Below are 16,079 nucleotides of genomic sequence, written 5' to 3'. Positions count from 1 at the left end.
GGGGGGGGGGGGGGGGGGGCGGAATGTCACTCAGTTCTGCTCAGTACAAAATTTCAGGAACCAGATTGTAACCTGCTCCTGCAAAGCACACCCAACAATGTAGATGGTAGGATCCGGGCTTGCAGTGTGGGCTCATCCATGATCTTCTATAACTAATGGAATAAAATCAACCAAATTCTGTTACAGTGCACCCCCCCCACACACACACAAGGGGATATGCAGACTTTAAAGCACCGTGGTTATCCTTTTAAAAACTCTATAGGTTCAGTCTTGCTACTGAAGAAACGAGGAAAGGATTAATTATTAGTGGTAGCTCTTCCTTTAGGATTCATTACTAATATTGGGGAAAGTGTAGAAGGAATAATTGAGAATGGTAGCTCTTCCTTGAGACTTCAATACAAATACTGGAAGAGATGTAGAAGGAATAATTGAGATTGTATCTCTTCCTTGAGGCTTTTGTACCAACACTGGAGAGGCATCTAAAGAGCAGTTCTAAACAGAATGCTCCTAAGAGTTTTCTTTTGGCTCATGTGAGGGACGAAGATTTAAATTTAGAGTCAGATTGTCACTCATTGCAATAGCCAGAGTCAATGGAGCAACACTGATTTACATCAGCTAAGGATCGGATATCATTTCTTTTAAAAAAAAGCGTTGCCTTTTCTCGATTGCAGTGGAAAGTAAAGAGGCTTGACATGAAGTCATCTTAAAATATTGATCTGTTTCTAGCATATAAAATGCCTTCAGTTTTTCATGATTACCCTCTATTCTACCACTGAAACAATTGTTCCTGTTACGTAATTCCATCTTCAGAGCAATAGTAAGGGACAATTAGACAACGAGCTCCCATTATGGTTAATTTACTCCCAGTTGCCTCCAATTCAACAACGTATTTTCCCTGCAGCTTGTGAACATTATGGTCTCTAGCTGTCCCATGGTTTTTGCATCCCTGATGCATTTGCAATGCCTCCGTATTTGCTAATGCTTGCTACAAGATTTACAGTTAGTGTTCATAGTAGAACTGATGAGATGTAGCTCTTCAACTGTGGAGTCTCTCACTTTTGAATAAATTCTAATTTTAGCGAAAACTTTATATTCAGATGGTGAGGCAAACATGTGCCTAGACAGAAGGCTGGGAGCAACAACAGAGAGAAAATATAAGGTGAAGGGCCAGACTCTGTGTTGATTTAACACCCCTGTGCAATCCACTGTAGCATTACAGTCGAACCCAATGTCCCAAATCAAGATTAGGGCCCTAATGCAGTAGGCATTTTACAAACACACATCAAGAGACAGTCCCTGCCTTGGGAACTACAATCCAAATAGACAAGACAGACAAAGGATGAGAGGGAAGCACAGAAAGCTGAAGTGATTTACCCAACGTCACCGGCAGTGCCAGGAACACGAGTTAAATCAGATAGAATCTGGCCCATACTTTAGTTAATACAAATGGAAATAACTCACATACTATGGACCAAGTGCTGAGCAACTCAGGCAGAAATTGGCTAACACTGCTCTTTGCTATTCCTGTGCCTTACTCATTTTCTTAAGAGGACAGAAGGCATGTGGAGAGAAGGGCAGAGTAGCTGCAGATATAATTACAGAACGGTTCTCCATCCAGAACTCTGCTGATGTAAAGCAGGCATCATTCTAAAGAAGTAGATATAATTCTACTGGGGAGTAATTATGCCCACTCTCTGCCTAGAAAACATATTATTGGGGAATGGTAGTTTAACTATAGATAGCTCACGGTCAGTTGTCAATGCAAATGAAAAAGATCCCAGCAGGATGCATCTTAGTCAGCCAGTCTCACTGTACGTGCTGCCTGTTCATTGGCAGGGGAGCTAACGTTTTTCTAAAGCAGTTCACATAAAACAATCCCATAAAAGAAGTTTAATGAATGGACCAATATTAGCCTCTTACAAAAGCATGTAAAGTGGTTGCACTTGAAAACTTCATTTCATCCTGAAAAATTACCCCAGCGTGAGAAAGAGCCCCTATCCTTAAAGGGGAATGCTGCGGGAACCGGCAACTGCTCTAAAAACCAAATGAACTTTCTACGTGACAGCAATCCAGTTTCTTTTCTTTTTTGCAATACTTGTAACATAATTGTTTTCAGCAGGTAAAACAACATAACATATATGCATCTATTAGCATAAATGATCATATTCAAGGATGAGTTTTGGGCTCTCATTTCAAAGAGTCTGATTGATATCAGCAGTTGGCATTTTACTGCCTCAGGACTCAGAAAACCACATTTTACTTTCTTCGTATGACCTAGCTTCTCACTGATAATGCATCTTTGCTTTTATTTCTGCGTATATAGAACCCAAGGCACTGAAATGTGTTTACACACTTAGCGTTCTGCTGTCCATACTATGACCCTGATTCAACTTCCATTAACCTGATTGGAAAGTCTGCCATTCATTTTGGTGGGAGTTGGAATAAGCCCTGTGAGCAACACCTTACTCAGTGGGGATACTTATGGAGTAAGGTACTTCCTAACATAAGTGAAGGGGGCAGATTCTGGCCCTTTAACTTGAATAGCCAGTGACTACAGTCACAGAAATTGATCAAGTGGAAATCAAGTTCCGTGAATATTTAAGGAAGTGTTAGGAAGGAAGGAAACCAAACCTACCATGTCATACCTTTCCAGTGTATTGGAATGGAATGTGTCAATAGGGGAATAGTACTGAGTCATAATGCTGCCTTGAAGCAAAATGGGAACTGTCACTGAGGGGGGAAGGTTTTGGGGACTTGGGCCCTTTAAGAGGGAATGCTAGGGGCTCTATTTCCTTGTATATAGGACACTAAGTATGAACTCTGTTTCCATGAAGTAAACTCTGAAAGACAGAATACTAGATCCTGTTTGAGTGGAGGTAAATTACTTTGTGTTGGTTAGATGGAAACAAAAGTGGGTAAATACCACAGTGAATCCAAAACAAATATCCCAATGGCCAAATATTTTTCAGTTGCTACATGGAAACATTGGTCCGAGAACAGAGCCAGTTCACATGCTCCTTAGAAACTATATTATTTGATTCACCCATTCCAAGAAAATAGAAGGTAAGTGTCTTGCCCAAGATAATACAAGTCAGTGTCAGAACCAGGAATAGAAGCCATGCATCTAAAACTGTTATGAAAAGATTTTCCTGGCAACACAGGATTCAAGGATTTTAAGAGAAAGTTTTTGGCATCACTGATCTCATCATGCTGTTTCTTCTAGACAGTATCTTTGATCCTAGCCAAGGTTTAGTAAAAGCTCACAGTATTTCAGAACCCCATGATGAAGACAGAGCTGGTTTAAGTCAGTCAATGGAAATTTGCAACATTCTTTGTCCTAACCTTCTTGACCTCTTTCCCATACAGGATCAAGCAACTGACGGGCCCACTGCAAAGATATGTGATTTGACCTCTTGACTGCGTGACCTAGGATTCCGTATGCAATTGTCTCCCACTATCTGCCCCAAGTGCTTATGTTAAGTTATCTGGACTGGAATGGAGGTGGGGGGAAGAGACCTCTCTGTCCTGTGAGACGGACAAGGGATATAGACCATGTCTAACACCAGAGGCTGTTTCCTGTTGAACAGAAGGAGCCTATCGGTGTGCTCCAGGCAGGGCCATGTTAAAGGTAAGTCTCTCAAACACCCTGGGGAGCTCATGTCATGAACCTAATGGGCTCTTATTCCATGCCATGTGGCTCTATAGCAATAACAATGACCATCACAGTGATATTTTAAGCTGTCCCTGTTATGCTTGAGCCCTCATGACCCAGGATTTTCCTATGGCTGCAGGTGTGCTAGCATTACCTGAACCATCTCTGCCAACGGTGTTCTTTGTCACTGTTCACACGCAATATAGCAGTAGAATGCCGACTTATGGAGTGTCAAACTCCACCTCTGCTCTATGTAATTAGTTTCTTTGTGAAAACCTACCAGGCTTAGCACGAAATCTGCTCACCCATCCTTAAGAACATAAGAAAGGCCAAACTAGGTCAGATCAAAGGTCCATCTAGCCTGGTATCCTGTCTTCCAACAGTACCCAATGTCAGGTGCCTCAGAGGGAATGCATAGACCAGGTAATCATCAGGTGATCCATCCCCCGTCACTCATTCCTAACTTTGGGCAAACAGAGGCTAGGGACACCATCCCTGCCGATCCTGGCTAACAGCCATTGATGGATCTATCTTCCATGAATCTATCTAGTTCTTTTCAACATCCTTGGCTCTGGTATTAACCATGATAGATGACACTTCATTTGTCCATTAAAGAAAGAAAAGAAAAGAAAAGAAAAGCAACTCAGTCAGAAGTGATTGGCCAGGAGGAACTTTGCAAGACTGTATTATTACTCCTCCCAAGTCTCCTTGAGAGGCCAGATTTTGCCTATCAGAGCTTGAATGTGGCTTTTTAATTCAGTGATTACATTAATTTTATTGCACTCTAATTCATATTTGCCTTCTTACTGTGATTCTTGGTCTTTGAACCATTTCTTTCCCCCTCTATTTTTAATCACTCTCAATTTAACACTCCATTGAACTTTATGAATAGTCAGAAGCGTGTTTGGTCTTGAAACAGAGAGAGAATGACCATACCAAGCTGCTCTAACGCTTTCTAAAATACACTGGGCCAGATCAAAATCTATGTAGCTCATTGAAGTGATGCCAATTTATACCAGTTGGAGATCTGACCCATTCTTAATTCACCTTTATAATGTGAAATCGGTTAGACTCATAGAATCACAGAAATATAGGACTGGAAGGGACCTTGATAGGTCATGTAGTCCAGTCCCCTGCACTGAGCCAGGACTAAGTATCTCTCAGAGAGGTGCTTCTCTATCTTGTTCTTAAAGATTTCCAATGACAGAGATTCCACAGCCTCCCTAGGTAATTTGTTCCAGTGCTTAATTACCCTTACAGTTAGGAAGATTTTCATAATGTCCAGTGTAAATCTCCCTGGCTGCAATTTAAGCCCATTACTTTTTGTCCTGTCCTCAGTGGTTAAGGAGAATAATTTATCAAGCTCCCCTTTATAACAACCTTTAATGTCTCTGAAGACTTATGTCCCCCCTCCCTCAGTCTTCTCTTCTCCAGACTAAACAAACCCAATTTTTTTCAATCTTTCTATATAATTTTATAACAAGGATATAATTCACCATCAAATTCAGTATTATGGTCCCAAAAACCTACAGGAAAGCTGTCATTTTCTTTTACATTATGTAATAAACTTCTATAAAATGCTATCCTCAGATTACCTAAAACCCAAAAGAGGGGAAATTAAGTCAAATTACAAAGAATGATTATATAAAAACCTCAAGAATGTAGGCGAAAATATCAGAAAAAGGCCAAGGCCCAAGATGGGATTAAACTAGCTAAGGACATAGATGGTAACAAGAAAACATTTTACAAATACATTAGAAGCAAGAGGATAGGGTAGGCTCATTGTTCAGGGGGGAGGGAAAGACAGTAAAAGAAAACACAGCAGCGGCCGAAGTACTGAATGTACTTTCATTTACTAAATTTACACAGTGTCTAGCTATGGCCTTCAGGCCCTGTTATCACACATGCTAAATAATAGAAAGGTGTTGATCCTCTAATAATCTCTGTGTAGAAATTGCTATAGATACCTATTGGCTTCATACAAGATTTCTTCCAACATTACCATAAGGGTTATGAAATATCTACAAAACCTACTGCTAGGGATGGTACGACTTAACATGGACGTATCTAGGTAATGGTGCTCTTTTTTATCTCAGAAATTAAAGAAAATGATTAATGATCTATAGCATGCTCAGGTAACATATTTAATGTTTCTATGCAACAGTTTTCCTACCCAGGCAGAGCTGAGAAGAATAAGAGCTACATACTACTATTTTTATTAGGCGGCGCTTTTCAGGCCTCAAAGCACTTTACAAAAGAGCATCATTATCCCTAGTTTACAGATGAGGAAACCAAGGCACTGAGCATTGATGTGACTTGCCCAAGATCACCCACCCGTCCAGTGGCATAGCCAGAGCACTCCTGACTCCCAGCCCTATGCACTGACCACTACGTACACTGCATCTGTTTTGAATAACTACATCTCTAATATTAACCCTTTCCCTTTCTTATACAGGGTATGGTATAATTCTGCCCTAATGATCTACTTGTGCAACCTCAGTAAGACTGCAGGAGTGAAACAGAGCAGAACTTGGGCCTTCATGTGTAGGATTTGGTCTATACTAAAAGGAATAATTTAATTACATTGAATTTCTACTTTCAGTATGCTGCCCATTGGGTTTTATTTCATGGAATGTGTGGACTTTGTATAAACTCCCACAGATAGATGATTGCAAAGAAGCTTGCTCAGCTGCAGAGTGACCAGTGTGAAGTCCAGCTGCACAGATCAGCTCAATAGCATGATCTAAGGACCTAGCATGAGACTGAGATAATCTGTATTTCCATGAATAGCCCAAACTCCCTCTGTTTCCCATAGGAATTCATTTAACCTTGCTGCTTTATTTTCACCATCCATAAAACAGGGAGAATAATATTTACCTACCACATAGGAGGAATCATTGTGATGACTAGTTAATGTACTCAAGGCACTACAATGAATGCTAATTTTCCACAGGATACCCAAATCCCCCTGGCAACTGGGCCCTCGTGGTCCCCAGGCCCTGAATCTTTTTCAGACTGATGACTCATGATAATTTATTTCTCTGACTGTTGAAAGAGGATGCTATAGGGGAAGCGGTGCACAATATGTACTCACTCAGACACATTTTGAAACTAGTTACCTTATGCTTGGGGCACACCTGAAAGGGTCAACTCTCCTACATATCTTAGGATCTCACATATGGGGACATCCTTTAGAAATCCCCACAGTACATTTCACAAGTGATCATTAGGATCCTTGGGTGAGTTTTGTAAGATTCTTTGCATGGTTCCTCTGAAACTGACACATCATTGGAAAGAAACCATTGAGGCAGTTTAATGTAACCTTTGTCTTGAAATATCTGGAGGCAACAAGGAGGCATTTAATTGCATAACAAATTATGTTTGCTATTGATTAACACACTTACTAAAGGTCAACTAGTATTTTAAGCACTTTGCAAATACAGTATGTACTCTAATTATCCTGAACCACTTGTAATTATTTTATTAAATGTCAATTAAATGCAAAAACATTGCCTACCAGCCTGATACTAAGTTACAAAGACTGCAACTTTAAGTTTTATTACTCATGTAATTATCAGACAATTACTTGGCAGTTAGATTGACCTCTCATCTAAAAGTATAAACACACCATGTTCAATTAACTTTAAGCATCTGATCTGAAACCAACAAACAAAAGACCTTGGGAATGGTACCTTCCATATAAGCCCTAACAGGGTAAAAGTCATGTCTATAGTGTTAAAAGTTTCATGTTAAGAGCTGCGCATAGGACAGCACAGAATAAGTTTATTGAACCTACTAATTTACAGATAGTGCACACATTTTGATGTCAGTAGATGGGGCGCAATTAACTAGCTACATATATACTGGCATTTTTTTTTTTTAAATAGAAGATGCTCATAATACCTAGTATCACTCCAAATCTGGGTGAACTCTCTGCTGAATGAAGATACTTGTAGCAGTTGGGACCCTGATTTTCAATTGCTCCACTGCAGCACAGGGGGCAGGAATGGAGGGGGTGACAGAAGTACCTTCAACACTTCCTGTATTCTCAGGCTGTCTGAAGGTCTGCCCAGACAACATATACATTAGAACAGTCTCAATCTACCCTGAGACCCCTCCTTTTCCCATATGCTCTAAGCAGATCCCCCTACCCTTGAAATGGTTAGGGGACCAGTATAGATTCACTCTGCCAACTCCACACTGCCTGGGGGAATGCTCAGGTAGCCGGTGTTTCCCAGGGACAGCTGCCACACCCTTTATACTGCCAGAGCCACTCCAGCCTTGGGACATCTGAAGCAAGCTGTGCTATTTGTAATGGCCGAGCCTGCAAAGTGCTAAGTTCCCTGAACTCTCACTGAAAGCAGTGGGAATTGAGGGCACTGGACCAAACTGTGGTTAAACATTGTTTCAGATGCATAAGGGCTTGGCTACACTGGTACTTTATAGTGCTGCAACTTTCGCGCTCAGGGGTGTGAAAAAACACACCCCTGAGCGCTGCAAGATACAGCGCTGTAAAGCCTCAGTGTAATCAGTGCTGCAGTGCTGGGAGCGCGGCTCCCAGGGCTGCACGCTACACCCGTAGACGATGCGGTTTACATGCAGTGCTGGGAGAGCTGTCTCCCAGCGCTGGCGCTCCGACCACACTCACACTTCGCAGCGTTGCCGCGGCAGCGCTTTGAAATTTCAAGTGTAGCCATACCCTAAGATTATAGACAGTAATTCCGAAGGTGTGGAAGCAGTTGTACCTGTTTTCTACCCAAAGGACTAAATTTTAAAATAGGAGGTCTGGCATCTCAATTTGTGGATGCCCAAATTAGGACTACTTAACAAGGCCTGGATTTCGGAGGGCAGGTGGGTCATTATTTCCTGAATATCAGGTATCTTTAAGGCATCTGAAAATAGAGTCACCCTGATTCTCTTCTTTGAATATTTGGGCCTAAGAGTTGAGCTGTCTTAGCATGCCTGCAGCCTACCATTGAGTTGCACACCCTCGGAGCATCCATAGAGCTCGTACCACGGCCCTCTGTGGTTTAAAAGTGGGCAGAGGGAGACAAAGATGACTTAATGGGGAAGAAAAGACCAGCAAGCTAAAGATAATCCTTACTGATTGCAAGTTAATTGTCAGCTGCTTGAGTAAACTAGGCAGTTAAAGGTCAGGTGGATTTTCTGTCCCACTTGCATTAGCAATGATGAATAAAACAAATGGGGCAGTTTACTGTATATTGTTTCATTACAACTCCTTTGGAATCAGAAGTGCCAGAGCCAAAAGCAAGGCTCTGAAATATTAAAGGAATATTGCCTTTATGTATCATGCCAAGGGATGATTTTTGTTGCAGCATTTTGATTGTGCATTAAACAGGTCTCAGTGGGGCTGTGTTCACTCATCTCATGTTACGGTTCTCAGTTGTACAGTTTACACTGGAAACAAGCTTCCTCCTCATCTGAATTACTACTGAACTGGGCTGGCGGTTTGAAATTTTTATCCATGTCAGACAAAAGAGATTTAGCCCCCCCTTCCCCTCATCTGGAAGGGGCTGGCTATTATCCAAAAGGACTATTTCTATGGTGTTTAATGTTTTTCAGTTTTAGATACATACTTGCAAGATTTTCATATCTGTTCTATACATAAGTATAAATATTAATTTTGAATCACCTATAAAAAGTGCTTTAAAGATTAAAGAACACTGACATTCTCAGGATTTCCTTATTGGCTTCCATTTTCTTTTTCAACAGCAGGTTTGAGATCTTATTCCTACTCACATTGAGGCTTTCCTCAACTATAGCTCTGCTCTCGTGTCCTTCTATACCGCACTAGCTCTTTTTACACCTTGTCTTAAGCGTTCCCCCTAGGCCTGATCCTGTAAGATGTTGCTATGTGCTGTATGTGCTGTCAAGAGCAATGGTTCTCAACCTTTCCAGGTTACTGAACCCCTTTCGGGAGTCTGATTTGTTTTGCATAACCCCAAGTTTCACCTCACTTAAAATCTACTTGCTTACAAAATCAGACGTAAAAATACAAGTGTCAGAGCACACTAGTACTGCAAATTGCTGACTCTCATTTTGCCATATAATTATAAAATAAAACAGTAATATAAATATTGTACTTACGCTTCAGTGTATAGTACACAGAGCAATATAAACAAGTCATTGTCTGTATGAAGTTTTACTTTGTACTGACTTTCCTAGTGCTTTTTATGTAGCCTTTTGTAAAAACTAGGCAAAAACATCTAGATGAGTGATGTACCCCCCCAAAGACCTCTGCGTATCCCCAGGTATGAACACCCCTGGTTGAGAACCACGTGTGTAGAGGCACTTGCAAAAGGTGACCATTCAAGTCAAGCACTGAGGGTCCCATCCTGGGAGGAGCATACCATTTATTTGCATGTACTTCGCATAGCAACTCCCAGCGTTGGCTCATCAAATTGGCACCTCCTACATTTGGGTACTAAGAGCCTGACTTCAGTAGACATTGGATCAGTGGAAATATGCCCAGTGACCTCACCTGGGACAAGATCAGGTTGTTAGTAGCTATATCCCACTGTTGACAGTCCAATCCAAGTGTTCAAAAATGATGAAAACCCACTCAATGTGCAGCAATAGTCAAAAAAGCAAACAGAACGTTGGGAATCATTAAGAAAGGGATAGATAAGATGACAAAAAATATCATATTGCCTCTATATAAATCCATGGTATGCCCATATCTTGAAAAACGCATGCATGTGTGGTCGCCTCATCTCAAAAAGGATATATTGGAATTAGAAAAGGTTCAGAAAAGGGCAACAAAAATTATTAGGGATATGGAACAGTTGCCATATGAGGAGAGATTAATAAGACAGACTTTTAAGCTTGGGAAAGAGACAACTAAGAGGGGATATGATAGTCTATAAAATAATTAATAGTGTGGAAAAAGTAAATAAGGAAGTGTTATTTACTCCTTCTCATAACACAAGAGCAAGAGGCCACCAAATGAAATTAATAGGCAGCAGCTTTAAAAAACAAACAAAAGGAAGTATTTTTTCCACACAACACACAGTCAACCTGTGGAACTCCTTGCCAGAGGATGTTGTGAAGGCCAAGACTATAACAGAGTTCAAAAAATAACTAGATAAATTCATAGAAGAGAGGTCCATCAATGGCTCTTAGCCAGGATGGGCAAGGATGGTGTCCCAAGCCTCTGGTTGCCAGAAGCTGGGAAGATAGGAACTCACATATAAAAATAAAGCTGAGATTCCGATGTAGTCACCTGACTCCAGAAACTCATGCTTTAAGAGAAATACATACACAAATATCACTAGGCTGTTAATGCTTCTCTTCCCTGGCCCCAAATTGCACCCTTGGCCCCACCATGTGACAAGATGTGCACTCACACCTCCTGAGGTCTCCAAAGAAGTCTGAGGAGGTTAAGTACCTCCCAGGAGATGCAGAATCGATTTATGTATGATCTTAAGCAGTACATTTGGTATAGAAGTAAGTGTTTGCAAAATTAGGCCCCTCGGCCATAAACAAGGATTTGTTTTCCTCTTCTTGTGCACCAGCTCAGTCCTGCAAGGTACTGAGTGAGTTGAAAATATTCAGCACCTCACAGGATTAATGCCACCATTGCAGCCACACTTCTTTTAGTGCATTACTCTGCTCAAGTTTGCACATGACTGCTGTTGAGACATACCTAAAGTGGCTTTCAGTGGGACTAAGATTAAATGACTGTGTGTTATGGTTTACTGAACAGTGTATTATGCTGCTTCTATTTACTTTCCATTGATTTTTTTTTTTTTTAACAGTTTGATTCTGCAGATTGAGTCACATGTCAGAGGACATTTAAAAAGTCTTGAAGGTACCCTCCTTCCTCCTTTTAGTTTAAAAGCCTGTTCACACTGAAACTCCAGCAAAACTCCAATTCACTAACACCCTAATTCAGCCAGCTACATGCTTAACAGGAAGAATACAAGTAACCCCACTGTCTTTTAAGGGGTCTTTTAACTCTTGTGCCTAAAGTTAAGTGTGAGTTTAGGCTTGGTCATGAATAGGGATGCTTTTATGATATGAGGCCTGGTTCAAAACCCATTGACGTTAATGGGAGTCTTTCTGAGGATGTCAGGGGATTTTGGATCAGGTTCTAAAAAGGAAACTGTGCTGGGACCTAGATACAATATGAAGAGTGCTTATATAAAGACAAAATTGGATTAAATATATTTTTAAAAAGACAAAGAATATTGCAGGTAATGAGGAAAGGGGGCAAATGTACTTTTATCTGTATATATCTATATCTATAATAAAATAAATGCTATTTACCAAAGTACAACCCCTTGGATAAAGGAACTTATAAGGCTCTTATTCCAAAATGCTTCCTTGGGGAAGTTTCACTAATGTACTTATGAGAAAGAGGTCGCACCGAGGGAGATTGGCAGATCTGCGAAGAGTGAAAAGATGAGTTAAATACGTGAATTTTAAGCAATCTTCCTCAGTGTTGAAGTATTTGCAGAACCAAGGCACAATATTGCTTATTGATGGAAAATTCATTTTGCAAGGTGAAAAACAGAAGCAGAACACAGACCCTTGTGTCAAATAGCTTGGTATACCTCTGCTATATCTTAGGTTATCCTTCTCCTGGTGGTCAGTTAGATTACCACTAGCACTGCAAGCCTCTGAGTACCGAGTTCTCCCTTCACATACAAAGGTATGTACATACACCCTATATTCCCCACTGCCTGAATCCAGTTCATTAACTCCCTGGCAGGCATGGAAGAACATCAGCCTCATGACAATGGCAGTTTGGAAGAGTAGGACACTGAAGACTCAACTTCCGCTCCAAGGCATTGGCTCACTTGGCTTCCCTCATGACTCTTGGCACCTGCTTTTTGACAATGGTAGGAAACTGATCGCCTAGTAAAGATGGGGCCCAGCACTTACTGCAAACTTCTTCGGCTGCTCCTTCCTGCAAGGGAGAACTGCCTGGTTCAGTACACAGGCATCCAGTCCCAGAGATACACCAATGTTCATCTATATACAAGTGGCTTGGCATGAATAGAAAGGAATTTGTGTGTGGTTATGATGTAGTATTTGGAGACAAGAGAATGAGATTCTGTTCCCAGCTCTGCTGCGGGCTGGTTGTATGACCTTGCACAAGTCATTTCACCTTTCTGCGTCCCAGTTTCCTCATACGTACAACGTATTCATATTTATGAAATGCACTTAGCAATAATCTCTTGGCACATATACCAACATTAAAAATAAATAGAAATTGATAATATCAAGAAAAGATGCTTACCCAGACATCTGTTCGTCACCGTACCTCTGCATCAGAGGGGTAGCTGTGTTAGTCTGAATCCAAGAACTGAGGTACAACCGCATCTGCTCTAACCCCTCAGACAGAGACCAAAACCTACAAAAACTCCACCAAGCATTCTCAAAACTACAATACCCACACGAGGAAACAAGGAAACAGATCAACAGAGCCAGACGTGTACCCAGAAGCCTCCTACTGCAAGACAAACCCAAGAAAGAAACCAACAGGACTCCACTGGCCATCACATACAGCCCCCAGCTAAAACCCCTCCAACGCATCATCAGGATCTACAACCCATCCTGGACAATGATCCCACACTTTCACAGGCCTTGGGGCAACCAATCCCTTGCCCACAGACAACCTGCCAACCTGAACGTATTCTCACCAGCAACTGCACACGCACCTAGTAGCTTAGCTCAGGAACCAATCCATGCAACAACCCTGATGCCAACTCTGCCCACATATCTACAACCGCGACACAATCACAGACCTAACCAGATCGCCCCACCATCACCGTTTTCATTCACTCGCACTCCACCAATTAATACGCATCAATATGCCAGCAATGCCCTCTGCTATGTACAATCGGCCAAACTGGACAGTCTCTACGGAAAAGCATAAATGGACACAAATCAGATAGGAATGGCAATATACAAAACCTGTAGACACAGCACTTCAACCCCTGGCCACACTATAGCGCAGACTTAATGTGCCATTCTGCAGCAAAAAAACCTTCAGGACTAGACTTCAAAGAGAAACGCTGAGCTCAATTATCTCCAAATTTGACACCATCAGCTCAGGTTGAACAAAGACTGTGAATGGCTTGCCAGCTACAGAACCATTTTCTCCTCTCCTTGGTTTTCACACCTCAACAGCTAGAACAGGGCCTCATCCTCCCTGATTGAACTAACCTCGTTATCTCTAGCTTGCTTGCTAGTATATATACACACCTGCCCCTGGAAATTTCCACTACATTCATCTGACGAAGTGGGATTCACCCACAAAAGCTCATGCTCCAAAACGTCTGTTACTCTATAAGGTGCCACAGGATTCTCTGCTGCTTGTATGTCTGCACTAACCCAGAGTGACCCTCCACATACTCCAGCTCCCCTAAAGCCTTTATATATACAGAGGGTGAAATTTTCAAGCATGTGCACATTGGTTGCACCCACAAATGAGCTGCTTTTGTGTACACAAGTGAAGTAATTGTGCATGCACTTTAGATTGCCCATTGACATGCTGGCACACACATATAACATGGGATTCTCTACAATAATTTTGTAGATTAATTTCCCCTCATATGCCATTATATATTTATGCTGTTAAGTAAAAAGGGAAGAAAACTGATGTCAAAAATTCTTAACAATCATGTCATTCAAATTTTTCCAAAGGTATATAAGAAAGTTATGTTTATTAAACAGCTAGTGAAAACCATAGACTATTAAATATTGGATATCAATAGGTTTATTTTATTTGAATTTTACTTTTAGGTATAATGTCTTAGCTGGGGTACTTATTTATCAAGTATTCCATCATAAGTTAGTTGTAGCTAAATATTTAAAATCTAATTTTTAAACTAATTATATCTTCTTTAAATACTATGGCAACTGAACTTATCTCCCTCCTAAAAGTTGCAGTTGTCAGTCTGTATTAATTACTACTTCTTTCTCTTGATGCATGTCACTATTCATTATCTCATCATACAAATGTGTGAGCTTTAGGGGGTTTTTGTAGCGAGGATGTGTATTGTCAGAAAATGTAATTTTTACTACAAACAGGCAGACATGTTTGTCTCAAAATTCAGCCAATACAATTTATATTGTGATACTGGGTGCTGGTTGATGAGAAACAGAAGCTGGTCAAATCAAAGAATGTTCTTTTGCTACTTGATCGTCCAGCAAGTTCACAGTGCTCTATTTTATAGGCTAGCTGGAAAAGAAGAATTCTGTTTCACATGGAAAATGAGGTTTTGAAATACGCTTTCATTCCTCCTTGGAGCACAAATGAGACCTTGCAAAAATTTCCTCTAAGAAAACGTGACAGAGGGGCCCACAACAAAATAGCCAATGGCAGGGCTTAAATTTAGCAAGAGCTCTCCGGATTGGAGCTCCAGTAAATATTCCCCCACCCTCCAGAGTTTTCATAGCATGCTGGGGTGGGGAGGGAGGTCACAGAGGAGGGGGAGCTCCAAGAAATACTCTAACAGAATTTAAACCCTGGCCAAAGGCCTAGCGGTCAGGTCACTCACCTGGCATGTGGGATCCCCCAGGTTCCAATTTCTGCTCTATCTGATTTGAATTAGGTTTCTCTCATTCTCCCTGTACTTCAGTAATTTGTTAACCAGAGAGACTTCAGAGAAGTACTGCAACATTAGGGAGCTGATCCCAACCTTGAGCCCTATTATCATGATAATCTGCATAAGGGAATGAATCCTCTGCAAGTTTCAGTCCACTGAGCTTTTTCCATATGTTATGAGGGGTTACAATGGTGTCAAAACTCCACATTGCCACCCCATAACTGACAGATGTGAGAAGCATCTTTCAGACAGAGGGGGTTCTGTTCCAAATCCACGTGCCTCTGAGCTTTCATCAAACTTCAGCAGCTCCTGGGTGGTAGGTTCCTGTAGGAGCTGTGCTGCCGGAGGCTCCATTAACTCTCCTCTGTCTCTTCCACTACTGACACACACATTAGCTCGTGAGGTTGGCTATGTGCATAACAGGAAGGCTGCTGCACCCTAAATTGTAGGCAGAGATACTATTCCAGCATGACCCACATGGGAGTCCCAAAGTATTGCAGCAGATCCAAACAGAACTCCCTCAGCCACATGCACCCCCCTGTACATTCCTTCCAGTGTGATTCCAAAAGCGAAATTCTCCACCACAAGCCCTATACACCTCTGAAAACACACTTAAGGTACACCTAAGTGAGACCAGAGGCTTTGTGCGGGCTCTTTACAGAGGGATGAATTTCACTTTCAGTACACAGGGGCAGATCACACCCTTGAGTCATAAGAAGATCTGAACCAGAACCCAGTCTGAATGCCTCCTAACTTTGGGAAAATGTCAGTCTAAACCCAAAAGGTCACATCCTTCTCTTATTTTAATGCCAGTCTCTAAGTTATTGACTAATATAATGTGATTTAAT

Source organism: Chelonoidis abingdonii, chromosome 13 (genome assembly GCF_003597395.2).
Source record: "Chelonoidis abingdonii isolate Lonesome George chromosome 13, CheloAbing_2.0, whole genome shotgun sequence".
NCBI classification, from domain to species: Eukaryota; Metazoa; Chordata; order Testudines; family Testudinidae; genus Chelonoidis; species Chelonoidis abingdonii.
Note: the sequence above shows the minus strand (reverse complement) of the source record.